Raw genomic sequence first — 18,923 nt, forward strand, 5'->3', positions numbered from 1 at the left:
TTTCTGCACCTCGACAATCTTAAAAATTTCGGTCGTCCAATTAGGTGTGAAACCTTTTTCAAAGATGGTCTTGTATTTACTCACGCGTACAGAATCGCCCACTTTAAATTTTGTCGGAGCCGCAATTTTTACGTTGCTATACACCGTATTTAAAAGTTTTTCGGCGATCGCTGGAGTGACGTCGGCAGATCTCATACAGATGGTGCGATGTTTTCGCGTATTGTACTCTGCAACGAGTCGAGATAGCTCATCGATCCATTTGTAATTTCCGTTGAGCGTAAACATTTTCCACATATTGTTTTTCAAAGTACGGTTGAATCGTTCCACGACCGAGGCTTTCATAATGGAATATGTCGAGTAATGATTAATGTTGTGTTTCTTCATGAGTTTCTGCACACTCGCGTTGTAAAATTCTTTTCCTCTGTCGGTTTGAAAATTTTTCGGACACCTTTTATCATCTCCAATAATCTTTGCGATCGTTTCGGACATTTCGTTTCCGCTCTTACTCTTGAGCGGTACGGCCCACGCATACTTGCTCAACACATCGATAACTGTGAGTATATATTTATGACCCTTGTTGAGTCGAGAGTACGAACGCATGTCGACCACGTCCGCCTGCCACAGATCGTCGTATCCGCATACAATGACGCGTCTTCGTGGAAAATTTCTTCTCGCCGGAGCATGTAGTTCCTCGACTAGTTGTCGCTTTTCAGAGGTGTTTTTCTTCTTTCGCACGTTTGATCTAGGCATAATTAATATTGCGATATTAGTATGTCTCGTTTACTGTGTCGAGTCAGATGTTGCATATCTCAGCACATTCTTTATCTCGTCCATCATTATTCGTAGCGCCTGCACGTGAGTTTCGAGCGTGATAATTTTTTGCTCAATTTCTCCCTGTCGATCTCTCAAAAGTTTATCCACGTATCGTTTGTTGACGGCGTCAGTATCAGTTTCCGGTTGCGCTACACGTTGAATCTTGCGCGACCTTGCGTCAAAGCCGGTAGTAGTCTGGCAGAGAGCGTTATCGCGAACGTAGTTTCTCAATAATCCATTCCATTGATAGTACAAATTATTCGACGTTCCGAGCGATAATCCAAATTTATTAATCGACATTTCGGTACCGAGAACTTTAACCGAATGACACGTTGACACATCGTTGACACATAGTTTAATTTATAATAATGCCAGCCTCGCGAAGTTCTTCGATAATTGACAAGATTTCATTGTCGTAAGCATTGTTGCCGGCTCGACGCGAGGCGTCCAGCAATCGCAAACGATCTACCAATTCGTTGGGATCGTTCCAATGCACGTAATCGATCATGTTGTCGCTTAGCGTCATGGTGTGCGGCGCGTCTATACCTCTTCCCACCTTTCTATCGGGGAATAATGGTGCAATTATATATTTGTACTTGTATCCTTTGTTACTTTTAATAGGATTATTAACTTTGTTGTCGCGTTTATGCGCATTTGTTGCTTTTAATATACTTTGATATTTATACAAATCGTCTTGAGTGTATTTTTTATGATTTGGAAATTTTCTAAAAATCAAATCGTAGATACCTTCGGTTCCCGTATATTTTATTCCATCGATAATTATATTATCTTCCATGTCCACATCGAAACGTTTATCACCAAGCATCATTCCTTCGCTGGTAAATTTAACACCGTAGACGTAATCCATACTCTTATTTTTATCAACACTCATGATAGCTCCTATATATTTTTGCGCTAGTGGACCAAAATGATCTCGGAACGTTTTCTGACCTTCGGACGTTTCTAATTCGTGTCGGACCGATGTTACAAACGAATCGGGCGTGGTCTCGTAAATTTCTTCGACGGACAGGGATGGCATTGTTTGACGCGGTTGTACTTTTATCGGAGTAGAAACAGTAGCCATATTAGGAAATTGTTTCCTTCGTTTTGATCGATTCGGTGTCGAATATATCGGCGAATCGTTTATCGGCATATTTATCCGTGCTCGCTTTATTCCTTGTTTTGACTCTTTTATTTTTTTCCTCGTGCTTCTCTCCAAACGTCAAACTCAATGGTTCGATTTTCGGCGCATCAGATTCCACAGTATTTTCGACAAGCTGTTTTAAAGGTTCGGTAATTGGCTTAAATTGTCTTTCCAATGCAACGTCTTCCTCCATTTTACCAGTTTTCAAAGCGCGATATTTTTTGCGAATTGATTCGCTCATTTTTGCAATCTCTCTCGCAATCTTTTCACGATCGCCGTTCATGATGCTCGATCGATGTGTCGATGACGACTGATCGCTTTACGGTATCGCGAAATCATTAAATCCTCTTCTATATCGTCCATTGATCAACGTGCTGTCTTTATCAATGACTACGAAGCCATATTTGCGTTGCCAACATTTCTGACACAATGCGCGGAAATCGTTGTAAGACATGTCGGTATTTACATGATCGTTGTACACATGTTTCAAATTTGTGCCGTCTTGTTTAAATAAAATCAAAAGATTCGCATTGTCGCGTATAAGATGCTTAGGTATCTTGGCGTACGTTTGACAAAGATAGAAACAGTCGACGCTTGAGTGTCGACCCATTGCAAAGTACTCTCTTATCGTATCTTGCTTGTCACATGCCACGTCGTCAAAGATAAAGATGGAATTCGGAAGCGCCTCGCTCGGTGGAATGACATCGCTGTTATTAGAGAATGTGAAATAACCAATTTCGTCTATAGGTGCTAATAAATTCTCCAAGTATCTATATTTCGGTTGTTGAAGCGATTTCGAGTATACGTACGCGTTCTCGAAACGTACACCGTACGGACTTTCTATCAAACTAATCAACACGTTTGTCTTACCGCAGTTTGAAGGGCCGCAAACGATACCGCGTATAGTAGTCGGTAGCATGTTTCCATGCTTGCGTACTTTTTTCTCCGATATTAGTCTATCGTCGAAATTTGATACTTTGATTATCCGCGCTTGTCGCACGAACCGCATGTTTTCTCTTTCGAATCAATTTTGCGAATGATCACGAGGGGGAGACCTATTTATAGAGGTGTCTCAACTCGAAACCGTTCAGTATCAAAATGTTTATCCTTCTGTCGGATGAAAGAGACATTTTCCGGCTTACCGCCGAACAACTGCAGTATATCCCAAAGATTGTTTTACTGCAAAATTTTGGTGATTACGTGGAACGATTGTGGGACAAGCTTCCAGAATATATAAAGGCTGATTCGGAGGTTCGACAATATCGTTCGTGCATGCGACATTACAATCAGCCGTGGCAGCGAACACATATCGACGGTCCGCCACCGTTAATAAAAGATTGCTACGAATGTCAGCGAGAATCGTAAGAGGTAGCGGTCTCTTAAATCGTGCGATAAACGCGCTTCCCATCGAATTACATATTCCCGGTTATCAATTTTGCGGCCCGGGAACTCGATTAGAGAAACGATTGGCTAGAGGCGATCGAGGCATCAATCCATTGGACGCCGCTTGTCGCGAGCACGACATTGCTTACTCGCGAAGCAACGACCTCGGTCAACGACACGTCGCGGATCGCATACTAGCTGCAAGAGCGCGAGAACGCATTACCGCGAGGGATTCGACTCTTGGCGTAAGAGCAGCCGCTACGACTGTTTGGGTGGCAATGAAGGCAAAGACAAAACTCGGCATGGGGATGAAAAAGCCATCGACGACAAAGAGGAGGAAAAAACGAATACTTCCAGTAGCGAAACGCGGTGGTATTTTACCACTTTTACCGTTGTTGGGAGTTGTCGGTTCTTTGGCCGGCGGTGCGGCGGGAATCGCAAAGGCGGTAAACGATAGCAAGGCGGCGCAACGTCAGCTGGAAGAGTTGCAGCGTCACAATCGCGCTATGGAAGGTCGCGGACTTTATCTCGCTCCGTACAAGCGTGGACAGGGATTCTCAACAAAGTCTAAGAGAAAAAAAAACGTCGAAAAAACATTAAAAATGCCTACGAGTGCGACAACTAACGTGCAGTTGGAACAATTGGCAAAACGTATGCACATATCTTTCTTTAGAGGTGTTTTCATGCGCAATAATTTACCGATAAGCGGTGTACGACGAAACGAGAGCGGTATCGTCAATTTGGATGACGTTGATGGTCCCGGTACTCATTGGGTAGCGTACGTAAAGAGGGGAGATCGTGTCGTATATTTCGATAGTTTTGGAAACCTTCGACCACCCAAGGAACTTGTGCGATATTTCGGACGAGTGAAAATTGAATACAATTACGCATCTTATCAAAGTTACAATCAGGGCATCTGTGGACAGTTGTGTTTAAAATTTCTTCAAACAGTCGACGATCAATTTAAAGCCTGACAATCCATCCGACTCAGTATTCGTTCGACATGTCACTGACACTTACGTTGACTGGCAGAAGCAGCGTTCTCGCTGTAAGCTATTTTCCCGCTATAGATTTGACTGATGCCGATTACGAGCTCGGATTAACGGATTTTGAAACTTATCATACGATTCCGAACGTAAATTTTTCGAATAATAAATTTTACTTTGGCAACGACGACAAGGAAATTACGATTCCCGAAGGATCGTACGAATTGCACGCTATAAATGACTATCTCAAACGCGCAATTTTGCAAGATGAACACCTTTCCAGAGATGTTGAAAACGATTATGATGAGGAATATCCAATAGCGCTCCGCGCCAATCATAGCACGCTAAAGAGCGAAATCAAATGTGCCTACAGAATAAACTTTACCAAACCCGACAATGTAAGATCCTTGCTTGGATTCTCGTCGAATCGTATATTGCAACCTCGCGAGTGGTACGAATCGGACGAACCGGTTAATATTATAAACGTAAATATTATTCGTATAGAATGTAACGTGACTACTGGTGCGTACAGCAATGACATGCGCGTACACACGATACATGAATTTTCACCGAGCGTACCGCTAGGATATAAGATATCGGAAACGCCGGCACAGATCATTTATCTGCCGATCATCGTACGGAGCATTACGGATTTAACGATACGTATTGTGGATCAAAGAGGTCGATTGCTCGATTTTCGAGGAGAGGAAATTACCGTAAGATTGCATATACGGCGGCGACAAACATAGTATGCTCGTGCTGAACGAAACGGAGCACGCGAGAGACAATACTTTTACGAGGGACAATACTATTGCGGTATCGGGTGACAATAATAAGATAGTCATTAAGAGGATGCCGGATTACCGACAAAACGATTATTTTTTTCCATACCGAAATTTTTTTATTGATTGCACAGAATTATAATTCCTTCTCCACGATTAAAGTATATATAAACTCATGGTCTTGTTTTCTCCGTCACACTTGACAATCGTGATAGACAGTTCGAAAAGATAAGCGGACCCAAGAATCGAGAGCGAGTGAGACAGTAATAGATGCGAGCGAGACAATAATAGGAGCGAGCGAGACAGTAATAGATGCGAGCGAGAGGAAAATAATAGTGTGAAAGAAAGATCTGATTCTCGAGCTCGAATCCTTGTTGCTATTTCTATCTCGTTCGCTTTTATTGTTATTTCGCTCGTTCTTATTACCTCACTTCCTCATGTAACTCTCGCGTCACTTTTATACATACTGCGACGTCTTTTTATTTTTAATTTTTCGATCCTCCTCGGGTGTTGGAGAGGAGGATGTTAATGGGGAGCGAAAACGCCGTCAAAAAAAAGACACAAGGTGGATAGAGATACTCGCGCTCGGAGGAACTAAGATGGAGGGCGTTCTCGCGCGAGCCGCGGCGAAGCGAAGGCCGTCTCGAAATCTCGAAGATGGGCGCCAGATACGGTCTTTCACGTATCAATTCGCAAAATCGTCAGAATAACGCGAAGAACGTTAGCCTGTTTCGCCACGGGCCGACTAGCTCACCTAACGGTAGAGGGGCAGGGTCCGTTGAAAAGGATCCAGAATTATTTTATGCGAGGCGGTCGGTGATTACGAAAATTGACGAACACAACGGGATTTAACACACACGAGAAACGAACAATCAAATAAATTACGCGAATTTAATATAAAAGAGAATGTAACACATTTATTTAAATAAAAGAAATATAATAGAAAGGAATACAAAGTGAAAGAAATAACAAGTTCTAGAAAGAAATAGTAATAATAACATAAATTAGCGAGACTGAATTAACGAAATATAACTGAGTTTAACATAAATGCGAAAATTTGAAATAACGTACCACAGATCGACAGCGGTGATAACAATAGCAATACGAAATCGAGATCATAAGACAGCGGAGATATTTATCGTCCTCCAGGCCCGTTTTTATGGCCGGACTTTGCGAAACCGAACGGCGTTTCGAGAGCGTAACGGAAATTTCGACAATCTCCTCGAGGACGCATTTAACAGATCTATTCCCTTCGTTACTCGCCCTTTTAATCGACAGTACTATGTTTGAAATGAGGCTTAATAATTGAGCGATAGTAATCAAGCGATTTGCGAAGACGAAAAATTTCGCTTGCTACGAGCAAGATCGATTCACTCGGAATTCGATAGCCGTCGGACGCCGCTTCGCCTCTTTTCGGCGTAACGCTTTCTATCTACGCGAAACCCTCGAATTTCGACACTTTCTTAATCTATTATGCACCGCGACACACTCCAACGTACGACAAATACCACGCAAATACCACGCAATAAACGCAATTCGTACCAGTATCAAGAGCGACAAGGATAGCACGACATTTGCCACGTCGTCACACGCACACGGTCACACGCTCACATACACGCTAATTACAGACGAAAATTGCCCGGAGATCGATTGCGGGGATGTCTTACGCGGTTTCGACAACTCTTTTCGACAGCACGGATAGCGGACGCATTCCCCGCGATTTACCGCGCACGTGGTCGATATACGAGAGCCGGTCACTACGCGTTTTACGACACCCCGAATCCCGGAGAGAGACGAACGGTTCCTTATCAGCTACGGCCTACGTTACGATCGTCCTTGATGCCTCGGTCGCTTGTCTCCGGTCGCCCGAAATACACGAAAATCGCGAGCTCGGTACAATGCCCGAGCGACAACGAGACACGAAAATGGCGACGGCGACAGAACGGCCGGTCCGCGGACGGAATCGCGTACGTGGCGTACAAAATAGCGATGGGCAACCTCACCGATACTCGCTCCCGTTGACAGGGGATGATCCTCGGTCTCGTCCTCTCGACAACCTCGGCTGCGACACACAAAACGACAACGACAAAATACGTTTCGCAGAACGACTACAAGCTGAGAGCGCCCGCACCAGAGTGATTCCCTGGATCTCGCGATCCAGGGTCGATAGCGGCGTCAATTCTGCGCGCAGGGGTGCGCGGATTAGCGGCCAATAGCGCCACGACACGCGAGGTATTACTGCGCCCCGCGACAACGCCGTATCGGGGGTCGTAACGGCCCCGATACTTTAAAAATGCTGACTTTCGGCGATCCTGTTATCTACGATCGTCCGGAGGTAGATTTTCCGTCCTCCCTCCTCTGAGGGTGGCGCCGATCCGGCCCGGTTATTTCGGCCCACAAGACAGATGATTTCCTTCCTTTACTTGAAGGGGGCGAAATCCACCCGCGACTCTGTTCCTCCGGCGTTGTCGTATCGGCTGTCGTAATGATTCCTCTTGGGCCTCTTCTGGTTTCCCTCCGGCGGGTTGCCCGACGTACAAAAATGATACAAAAAAATAATTAATACTAGCGCGAAAAAGGATAATGGCTCGTCTCTCCGGAGATTTCGCTACGGCTCTCGCAATCTTTTTCTGGCGCGGCCGCTCGGCTCGCGCCCCGTGAAGATTTCCGGGGCGGATGGACGCGCCTCGGGACGGCAACGTCACAATACATACGTCCATACATACACACATCCACACTCACATCCACCCACTCACACACACACGCACGCACACACACGCACACACGCACACACACACATATATATACGTATATATATATATATATATATATATATAGACACACACACACGTACAGATTATATATTTTACCAGATGCGGTTTGCATGTGTGCTCTGGTTATTAAAATATTTATTTTAGAGGCGATCTATTCGTGAGCTGATTATTAAAAAAAAAATCCAGAGCCGATTTAATTCGTGTGCTGGTTGTTTTTAGAAATATTTCATACCAGATGCGGTTTGCATGTGCGCTCTGGTTATTAAAATATTTATTTCAGAGGCGATTTATTCGTGAGCTGATTATTAAAAAAAAATCCAGAGGCGATCTAATTCGTGTGCTGGTTGTTTTTAGAAATATTTCATACCAGATGCGGTTTGCATGTGCGCTCTGGTTATTAAAATATTTATTTCAGAGGCGATCTATTCGTGAGCTGATTATTAAAAAAAATCCAGAGACGATCTAATTCGTGTGCTGGTTATTCAAAAATAATCCAGAAGCGATCTAATTCGTGTGCTGGTTTAAAAGAACCCAGAGGCGATTTAATTCGTGTGCTGGTTATTGAAAAAAAATCCAGAGGCGATTTAATTCGTGTGCTGGTTGTTTTTAGAAATATTTCATACCAGATGCGGCTTGCATGTGCGCTCTGGTTATTAAAATATTTATTTCAGAGGCGATCTATTCGTGAGCTGATTATTAAAAAAAAATCCAGAGGCGATCTAATTCGTATGCTGGTTTAAAAGAACCCAGAGGCGATTTAATTCGTGTTCTGGTTATTGAAAAAAAATCCAGAGGCGACTTAATTCGTGTGCCGGTTATTCAAAAAAATCCAGAGGCAATTTATTCGTAGGCTGGTTGTTTTTAGAAATATTTCATATCAGATGCGGTTTGCATGTGCGCTTTGGTTATTTAAAATATTTATTTCAGAGGCGATCTATTCGTGAGCTGATTATTGAAAAAAAAATCCAGAGGCGATCTAATTTGTATGTTGGTTATTCAAAAAAAATTCGAAAAGCGATCTTAATTTGTGTGCTGGTTACTTTCAAAAATGTTTTACATTAGATACGATTTGCCTGTGCATTCTGGAAGCAAAATTTAAACGAAATTTAATTCAGAGATCATAAAGACACTGCCTCAACTAAAAGGCATATTTGATAAGAATAAAAATCCAGATAAAATGAATCATTGAACCGATTTTTACACGTTATAAGAGAATTCTTATTTTGAAAATGTGCTATATTATATTGCGATAATTCTTATATAATTGTAGCATGTCATATAGCGACAAAAGCTAACAAATTATTGAGCAAATTATACTGATCGCTGGCGATTTTTTTGATAACACCAAGCTTCGAATGTACGATAGCTTACCCGGCTGTGTGGTCTATTGGTGCCTAAAAAAAATTACTTTTATTGCCGTTGCCTACAAATAATATAATATTTGAAATGTTTCAACTTGAAAGCATATGCTATGAAATTTATGCTGCGGCTTTCCCTACACTACTATAAATTATAGTCTTAGAAGGAAATCCTTGTAAAGAAAAATATTTCAATAATGTGAAATGTACAAAGCAACATTTTTTAAAAATTATAGCAGAAAGTAAATTGCCTTTTCCAAAGTGATAAATTATTCATATATCTTACATTTATCATATCTGATCACAATATTCTAATGAATATCGTTAGAAAAAGACGCCTCAGTACAAATATCTCATTTGCATATATCGGAGAGACGAAAAAAATATATATTATGGTTGCGTCTGGAAATGGACGATGAAACCTATTATATTATCGATATAAATCTATCATTTCGATGCTTTTGAAACAAAGAATGTATTATGAAAATATTTATATTATTTATCAATTTTACGACATTACATCAATTTGCATAAAACATTTTATATTGTTAGCTTTTGATTATATCGATTTAACAAACGTCGTGCATAAATTGTAATTTGCAGAAAGTTATATGCAAATATCTTTTTTATTGTATATACAGAATGTCACAGAGTACTATACATATATAAGCGCTTGTGAGGAGCGCAGTAAATTGAAGAAACAAGTCCCATGGCATTTTACGATTTTCGCAATAATAGAAATTATAAAATAAATAAATTATATAATAATATTAAATAAAATCGAACGAATGTGTATCTACGTGTGTGTGTGTGTATGTGTGTGTGTGTGTGTGTGTGTGTGTGTGTGTGTGTGTGTGTGTGTGAGAGAGAGAGAGAAGCGCTCGGCCGTTCGAGCTGTCGCATTATCCAGTGTGTTAGGCATTTTGTCGGCGCGCGGCAAGGGGAGGGACAGCGCGGCGTGGCGATGACGTAACGAATGGCAACGGCATGTCCCGCTGTTCTTCCCCTTGTCACGTGCCGACGCACGAAAAGCCTAACACGCTGGACCATGCAATAGCTCGAACGGTCGAGCGTTTCTCTCTCTCTCTCTCTCTCTCTCTCTCTCTCTCACACACACACACACACACACACACACACACACACGTAGATACACATTCGTTCGATTTTGTTTAATATTATTATATAATTTATTTATTTTATAATTTCTATTATTGCGAAAATCGTAAAATGCTATGGGACTTTTTTCTTCAATTTACTGCGCTCCTCACAAGCGCTTATATATGTATAGTACTCTGCGACACTCTGTATATACAATAAGAAGGATATTTGCATATAACTTTCTACAAATTACAATTTATGCATGACATTTGTTAAATCGATATAATCAAAAGCTAACAATATAAAATGTTTTATGCAAATTGTTTGATATAATATCGTATTCGTAAAATTTATAAGTATATAATATTTATAAATATTTTCACAATATATTTTTATTATACATATAAAGAAACATAGCTAAATGAGAGCAATGATATTAGAATTATGTTTAAATATGTACGCAATAAAGATAGATCTATGCTCTAAAATCATTGCTTGTGCGAGACGATAGAGCAGTGAAAATGCAACATATTTTTTGTTCCAATAAACACAATGTAAAGAAAAGCTTTCACATTGCTCTTTCTAAAATATGCATGTCTTTTTATTCTAGAAAATACTGTCGGTAACATAACTATAAGTGTTGGTAATGTACCGACACTTCTAGTTATGTTAAAATGAGGGCGCCTACCCGTCGGAGTTCGGCTGCGACTCCGGCATCCTCTTAAGAAGAAGCTGAGCGCGTTGAATCGTGAATTTTTAAAATCATTGGGATTCATCGTACGAAAAGAATGATTGATATTTTGAATATCGGAGGTGAGCCAGTCTTTGACGATCGCATTGTCAAGATTGAGACTCATACGTACAATCCGTACGCCAATACGACGCTTGGATACAGCGACGAGATACGAATACCTATACAACATCAGGATTTGTACACGTTACCGTGCGAAAGCTTTCTTTACATCGAGGGAAGGTTTAATGTGCGTAAAGCGAATGACGAAATGAAGGTTGTATTGGGAAACAATTGCGTCGCATTCATGTTTGATGAGCTTCGATACGAACTCGACGGAGTAGAGATTGATCGCAACAGAAATGTTGGAATAACTTCGACGCTCAAAAATTATGTCTCTCTAACGCACCAGAAAAGTATAAACTTGAAGAACGCTGCATGGGATTTGACGTACAACGGTGACAAAAATTATTTCAACTATTGCGTACCGCTCAACATGTTGCTGGGATTTTGCGAAGATTATAAACGCGTTGTGATTAACGCTCGTCACGAATTGATTCTGATACGTTCGCGCAACGATAATAATTGTCTATTCGGACATCCATCATCGGAAGCAGAGATTGAATTACTCAAGATACAGTGGCGTATGCCTCATGTAATATTGAACGAGATTAATAAATTGTCGATGTTGCGAATGTTGGAAAGCGGACGATACTTGAACATGAGTTTTCGATCTTGGGATCTATACGAATTTCCTCAGCTACATAGCACGACTAAGCATTCGTGGACCGTGAAAGCCGCCTCCCAGCTAGAGAAACCACGATATGTGATCTTTGCACTGCAAACTGGTAAAAAGAATTCAGTGTCACAAGATGTTACATTATTCGATGACTGCAAATTGACCAACGTTAAACTCTATTTAAACTCGGAATTTTATCCCTATGATGATTTAAATTTAGATTTTGAAAAAAATAGATTCGCCGTCCTATTCAACATGTACTCTCGTTTTCGCAAATCTTATTACGGATGCGATGATGATGCAACGCTATTAACCATTTCAAAGTTTCTACATTGCGGTCCTCTCGCGGTCATTGATTGCTCGCGACAAAACGAGTCTGTCAAAACTGCTACTGTGGACGTGAGAATAGAGTTTGAATGCAGGGAAAATATACCGGCGAATACTACCGCTTATTGTCTCATCTTGCACGATCGGGTTGTCGAATATAATCCATTGACCAATGTAGTCCGCAAAATTACATAAGTCAGCAAATATTCCCTCCATTGCATATGAAGAAAAATATAAAAGATTGAGATGTTTGACGATCGACATCAGTCTATGATCGGATCTTGTCATCATGGCTCCGCCAACGTTTGTGGATCTACAAGGATTTATCGTTGGGAAAAATTTTATCGTGAAGGAAGCTGCTGTTCTGAGAAAGGGATCCGTACTTTCTCATTACATTTTTACATGTCCTGAACCATGGCACACACTCACAAAATCTGAGAGATGTCAGGTTTTATGGCTGATGAAAAATCATCATGGATTATCGTGAAATGATGGACACGTTTCATATTGGAAATCGAAACGTTTAATTACGACGGCGGTGATGGGTGCAACGGGGGAGGATGATGATGTGTCACCTTTCGTGTACGTTAAAGGGCATGAAAAACGACAATGGCTAGCTGATATACTGGACAATGATGCGAGAAACGATGTGATTATCGAAACTTTGGATGCAGACTATGAGGATGTAGCTTCTTTAAATAAGTTAGATGTTAAGAATACTGTACGTTGTGAAAATCATGTAAAAAATTGCGCTTTACAAAATGTATTTAAGATTTATAATTGGTGGTTGAAACATCATGATAATGATTCATCGAATCCATATTTATAATAAATTGATGATGCAATATATTTTTATCGTCTTTCTTATTCTCTCCTTTCTTTCCTCATCTCTATCTATGTACGTGTGCAGTATCGTGTTTCCGTACGTGACACAGCTGCCACAGATATTGTATTTCGATACTACATTGTAGTACATGATAAAACATTTAAATATTTGATAATTGAATATAGTTTTACGTTCGATGACCGTTCGTTTCCGTTCGACGGGCGTTCAATTACCGTTCAATTCCGTTCGATTACCGTTCAATTCCGTTCGATTACCATTCAATTCCGTTCGATTACCGTTCAATTCCGTTCGATGATCGTTCATTTCCGTTCAATTACCGTTCGACGACCGTTCAACGAGCGTTCGTTTCCGTTCGACGGGCGTTCGATGACCGTTCATTTCCGTTCGACGGGCGTTCGTTTCCGTTCGACGAGCGTTTGATGACCGTTCAATTCCGTTCGATGACCGTTCATTTCCGTTCGATGACCGTTCAATTACCGTTCGACGACCGTTCATTTCCGTTCGATGACCGTTCTATTACCGTTCGATGACCATTCAACGGGCGTTCGTTTCCGTTCGACGGGCGTTCAATTACCGTTCGATAGCCGTTCGACAGTCGTTCGTTTCCGTTCGATGACCGTTCAATTCCGTTCGATGACCGTTCATTTCCGTTCAATGACCGTTCAATTACCGTTCGATGACCGTTCATTTCCGTTCGATGACCGTTCAATTACCGTTCGATGACCGTTCATTTCCGTTCGATGGGGGTTCATTTCCGTTCGATGACCGTTCAATTACCGTTCGATGACCGTTCGTTTCTGTTCGATGACCTTTCGAGCAGGGTTGACGCATTATAATGTTATATTATATCATGCTAAGTTGCATGGGAACATGCATACTTTTGTCTTACGGCGCGTTTTTGGTAAAGCGATAATGATATGTCCCTATTCTAAAGTTTCGTACCGAGACGACTGTCTCCTCACAAAGTCGCGATATGATAATATTAATATTATATTATATACCATGCTGAGTTTTATGGGACCGTACTTTTGTCTTACGACGCGTTTTTGATATGGTGATAATGCCACATCTCTACTATAAAACCTCGTGCCGAGACCTCGTTCTCTCATCAGAAAGTTCTGACCGGTGCACGAGGAAAGTGTGTAAAAGTTAAAAAAAAAATAATGGATCGCGTTCTTCAATTTTATAAAGACTGGAAGACGAAATTGATGGACATATTATGTATCGTAGCACTCAACATGACTTTCACGTGGAACGTAAGTAGTGTTTTGTGATTATTTTGTGAAAAAGTGTAAAAAAATTTTGTATTTATATTAATTATACTTTTTATGTAGTTCCAGGATGAAGCCCGCATACCGGGCTTCATGAACATAGAGCACCGCCAGTGGGTGCGGGCGGTGCGCCGGGCCGAGAGGGAGAATTTTGGAGACGTGTGGGGCGACACCCCGGAGGGCCTAGATGGAGATATATTTGATCTGCGGCGGCTCTTCGGGGAAGAGCCCTACGAAGAAATAGAAGAAGAGATATGGGTCCAAGAAGAGGAAGATTGGGAAGAAGAGGAGGAGTGGGAGGACTTAGTAGCCCCAGGGGGTTAAGGTATATCTATTTTTTACAATTTTTATTATTAATTATTAAAATAAAGCTAATGAAATGTCTCTTTTTCTGTTCCAGGAGCGGCCCCTCTCAGCCTAGCGCATCACCCCCTCCCCATGTATTTTTTATTATATATTTTTATTTTTTATTATATATTTTTATTATATTTTTTAAATTTTTATTTTATTATTATTACATATTAAGCACATACACACACACACACACACACACAAAATTGTATAATACACACATTTTAAAATAAATTTATATTTTAATTTAAAAAAATGTATTTATTTACGCGCCTCTCCTTGCGCTCCCATCCCTTGCGTCTCTCTTGCGCTAGTTGTAAGTCTCGCGATATCTTCGTTGCGTTCTCTCTCTCGCGCGTTAGTTGTAAGTCTCGCGATATCTTCGTTCTCTCTAGCACGTGCTGTTCTCGCGCTCTCTCGCTCTCTCTCGCACGCGTTGTCTTGCGCTATTATCGTTTTAAGTCTCGCGATATTATAGTTCTCTTTCGTATGCGTTCTCTTCGCGCTATCGTTCTCTCTCGCACGCGTTGCTCTTGCAATATCGTTCTCTTTCGTACGCGTTGTTCGCGATATTATCATTCTCTCTTTCATATGCTCGTTGCTCACTTACCTTTGCATCGTCCTTCTCACACCATCTTACAATGCGTCGTCCTTGTCCCACGTTGACGCCATCCTTGTCACACGTTGATGTCATCCTTGTCACACGTTGATGCCATCCTTGTCGTACTGTCCTCTTCACACACTTAGCGCTATCCTTTTCCCACACGTAGCGCTATCCTTCTCACACCACCGTCTTTTTTCCGCGGATCCCCCTTCTCCTCGCGGACCCCCTCGTCCATCGCTCGCGCCGCGGATCTCGCCGCGGATCCCCCTTCCCCGCGCGGACCGCCTCGTCCATCGCTCGCGCCGCGGATCCCCCTTCCCCGCGCGGACCCCCTCGTTCATCGCTCGCGCCGCGGATCCCCCTTCCCCGCGCGGACCCCCTCGTCCATCGCTCGCGCCGCGGATCGTGCTGCGGATCCCCCTTCCCCGCACGGACCCCCTCGTCCATCGCTCGCGCCGCGGATCGTGCTGCGGATCCCCCTTCCCCGCACGTGACGTCATCATCCCCGCACGTGACGTCATCATCCCCCGCACGTGACGTCACCCCCGCACGTGACGTCATCATCCCCCGCGTGACGTCATCCCCCGCGTGACGTCACCCCCCCGCGTGACGTCACCCCCCCCCCCCGCGTGACGTCACTCTCCCGCGGTTCCCCCTCGCCCCTCACCCCCCCCTCGGAGCCCCTGGGTTAGAACTCTCCTAGTATCACTACTGGCCTTAGTTCATTTTTAATGTTTATCTTGCTTGTTAATTATTCCACTAGAAAAATTTTATACATTTTTTCTGTATTGTTTGAATCAATCATCATAGATGGAGAAAAGGAAAAGCAGAAGGTGAATTTTGAGAACAATTAGTTTTTCCACGTTTGTTTTTACGTTTTTATTCATTTTTTCATTAGTGCTATTTTTGTTTAAAAAAAGAATTATTTTATTTTTATGAAAGAAAAAGGTTTTTATTTTTTATTTTTTATTGATTTTTTTCTAAAAAATATATTAAGTGTCATTTTCTTTTTATTTTATTTTTTTTTACCTCTTGCTCTTCCTTTCCTTCATTTATGCTGATTGGTTTAAACAATACAGAAAAAAATGTATAAAATATTTTTAATGGAATAACTGACAAGCAAGATAAATATTAAAAATTACCTAAAGCCATAACTAGTGTAAATAAAGAGCATTTTTAAAATGCTCTACAGCCGATAGCCGAAAAAACTTTTTTGTACATTTAAAACTCGACATTTCAAAACCTATAGAACGTACTACTATTATTTTGATCCCATTTAAAAAATAATTTAAATCTCTACAACTTTTGTTTCAGTACTTTTTGTTAAAAAGTACTTTGCTTAATATTTGTAAAAATGTATAAAAAAGCCATGATTTCAGAGGTTTTTAGGCACGAACTTTTTAAAGAAGCATTTTTCGACCCATACTTATAGGAAACTTTTTGTTCAGAATTAAATTATAAAATCTTAAAGTCTGGTCGGAACGTTTGGGCCCACTCCGTATTATATATATATACAGGGTGTCTCATTTTAAAAAACGCACCTCGATAATTCTTCAACGAAGCATTTTAGAGAAAAATGTTTCAGACAAAAGTTTTATGGTTTCGAGGGGGCCATAAGATGGTATCATTGGTTTGACCTTGAAGAGTTATTTGAAGGTCACATGAAGGTCACCTTCAATTTCTTAAATGGAACCTACTATTTGTCATTGCATATTCTTGTAGCTTATCTCGAGAGCTTTCCAAAACACTACAATTAAGTACCTTTTCATTAAGCACTTTTCGAGTTATGAGGCTTGAAATCATTTCTTAATTTTACATAAACCGTAAAATATCTTGTAAAATACTCATTTTTCGATTATCTCACCTTAATACTTTTATGTACAAAATGATGAGAGGAATCAATTGGTGTAAAGAAAACACATAATTGTTTCGAAGAAAAAATATGTAATTGTTAATTGCAAATTACATATTATTTCTTCGACAAACAACTCCAGAAAAGGTAGGGATGTATGTGGGAGGAGGTCGGACGTGTCTTTACGCCCATTTGATCAACGAACGACAGAATCCATCCGTGGCAACGGCATTGACGCATATCCTGTGGAGAGAGCATTCACACACTTTTCAGCCCAACAAATAATTGCTACAAAACAATATTCTCGGACTAGAAAAATGTGAGGCGCAAGTGGCTGGATCGGGAATCGAACCCGAGTCTTTCGCTTTCCGGGCAACTGCTCCAGACCACTGAGCTATCCAGACCTCACACCTAATGCTGCTTTTTAACACAGTGATATGCGACTCCAGAGCGATGTTAGTATCTCATTTGATGGATGCAACGCCGATTGCCACGGAGGATCCCTGAAAGGTCGCTCGCTGACCAAATAAGTGCCTAAGGAAGGAGTGGTGAGTGAGGCCCGGATTCACCACTCCTTCCCCACTCACTGCTTCGCCGCGCGCCTAGTATAAGGTTACAGCGGGACGACTCTCGTCGCCGTGCGCTTCTACTCACGCAGATTGGCCGATCTTCTTTAATTAATTTTTCGTTAATTATCGCGAATATCGTAAAATAGTATAGGACTTTCCTTCTTAATTTGAACCAATCTACCTTCACACTTCGGGACTGCGAAAAATTTCCTGACACCCTGTATATACAGGGTGATTCATTTTAATTTTAACAGGCAAATATTTTGAAAAATATGCGAGATACGAAAAAATGTTTCAAACAAAAGTTATATGGTTTTAAAGGAGACATAAGATGGTGTCATTAATTTGTTCTTAAATAATTACTTGAAGGTCACGTGAAGATCACCCTCAATTTTTTAAATGGAACCGCCTATTTTTTATCATATATTCTTGTAGCTTATCTCGAGAGCTTTCCAAAACACTAAAATTAAGTTAGTTTTCATTAAGTACTTTCCGAGTTATGAGGCTTAAAATCGTTTCTTAATTTTACATAAACCGTAAAATATCTTGTAAAATATTCATTTTTCGATTACTTCACCTTAATACTTTTATGTACAAAATAATGAGAGAAATCAATTGGTGTAAAGAAAACACATAGTTATTTATAAGAAAAAATATGTAATTGTTAATTGCAAATTACATTTTTTTTTCGAAACAACTATGTGTTTTCTTTATACCAATTAATTCCTCTCATTATTTTGTACATAAAAGTATTAAGATAAGATAATCGGAAAATGAATATTTTACAAGATATTTTACGCTTTATGTAAAATTAAGAAACGATTTCGTCTCATAACTCGGAAAGTACTTAATGAAATCTAACTTAACTATAGTGTTTTGGAAAGCTCTCGAGATAAACTATAAGAATATGTAATAAAAAATAGGCGGTTCCATTTAAAAAATTGAGGGTGATCTTTACATGACTTTCAAGTAACTATTTAAGGTCAAATGACACCATTTTATGTCTCCTTTAAAACCATATAACTTCTGTCTGAAACATTTTTTCGTATCTCGCATATTTTTCAAAATATTTGCCTGTTAAGATTAAAATGAATCACCCTGTATGTATATATATATATATACAGGGTGCGCCAAAAGTCTGGATACACCTAAATATCTCACAAACGGTGCATTTTAGAAAAAAATGTTTCAGGCAAAAGTTGTTTGGTTTCGAGGGGGCCATAAGACGGTACCATTGGTTTGACCTTGAAGAGTCATTTGAAGGTCACGTGAAGGTCACTTCAATTTTTTTAAAT

The 18,923-nt window shown here is 40.7% G+C and overlaps 1 protein-coding gene across 8 annotated transcripts in view; it reads left to right on the plus strand.

The window, feature by feature from the left end:
* The window catches only part of LOC145974535 (putative multidrug resistance-associated protein lethal(2)03659), a 338,604-nt gene that overhangs the window by 265,385 nt on the left and 54,296 nt on the right, over positions 1–18,923 (plus strand). The window lies entirely within an intron of this gene.

The sequence above is a fragment of the Camponotus vicinus genome, unplaced genomic scaffold (genome assembly GCF_025532165.1).
Source record: "Camponotus vicinus isolate PSW18456_S1 unplaced genomic scaffold, iyCamVici1.0 SCAF_7, whole genome shotgun sequence".
Lineage (NCBI taxonomy): Eukaryota > Metazoa > Arthropoda > Insecta > Hymenoptera > Formicidae > Camponotus > Camponotus vicinus.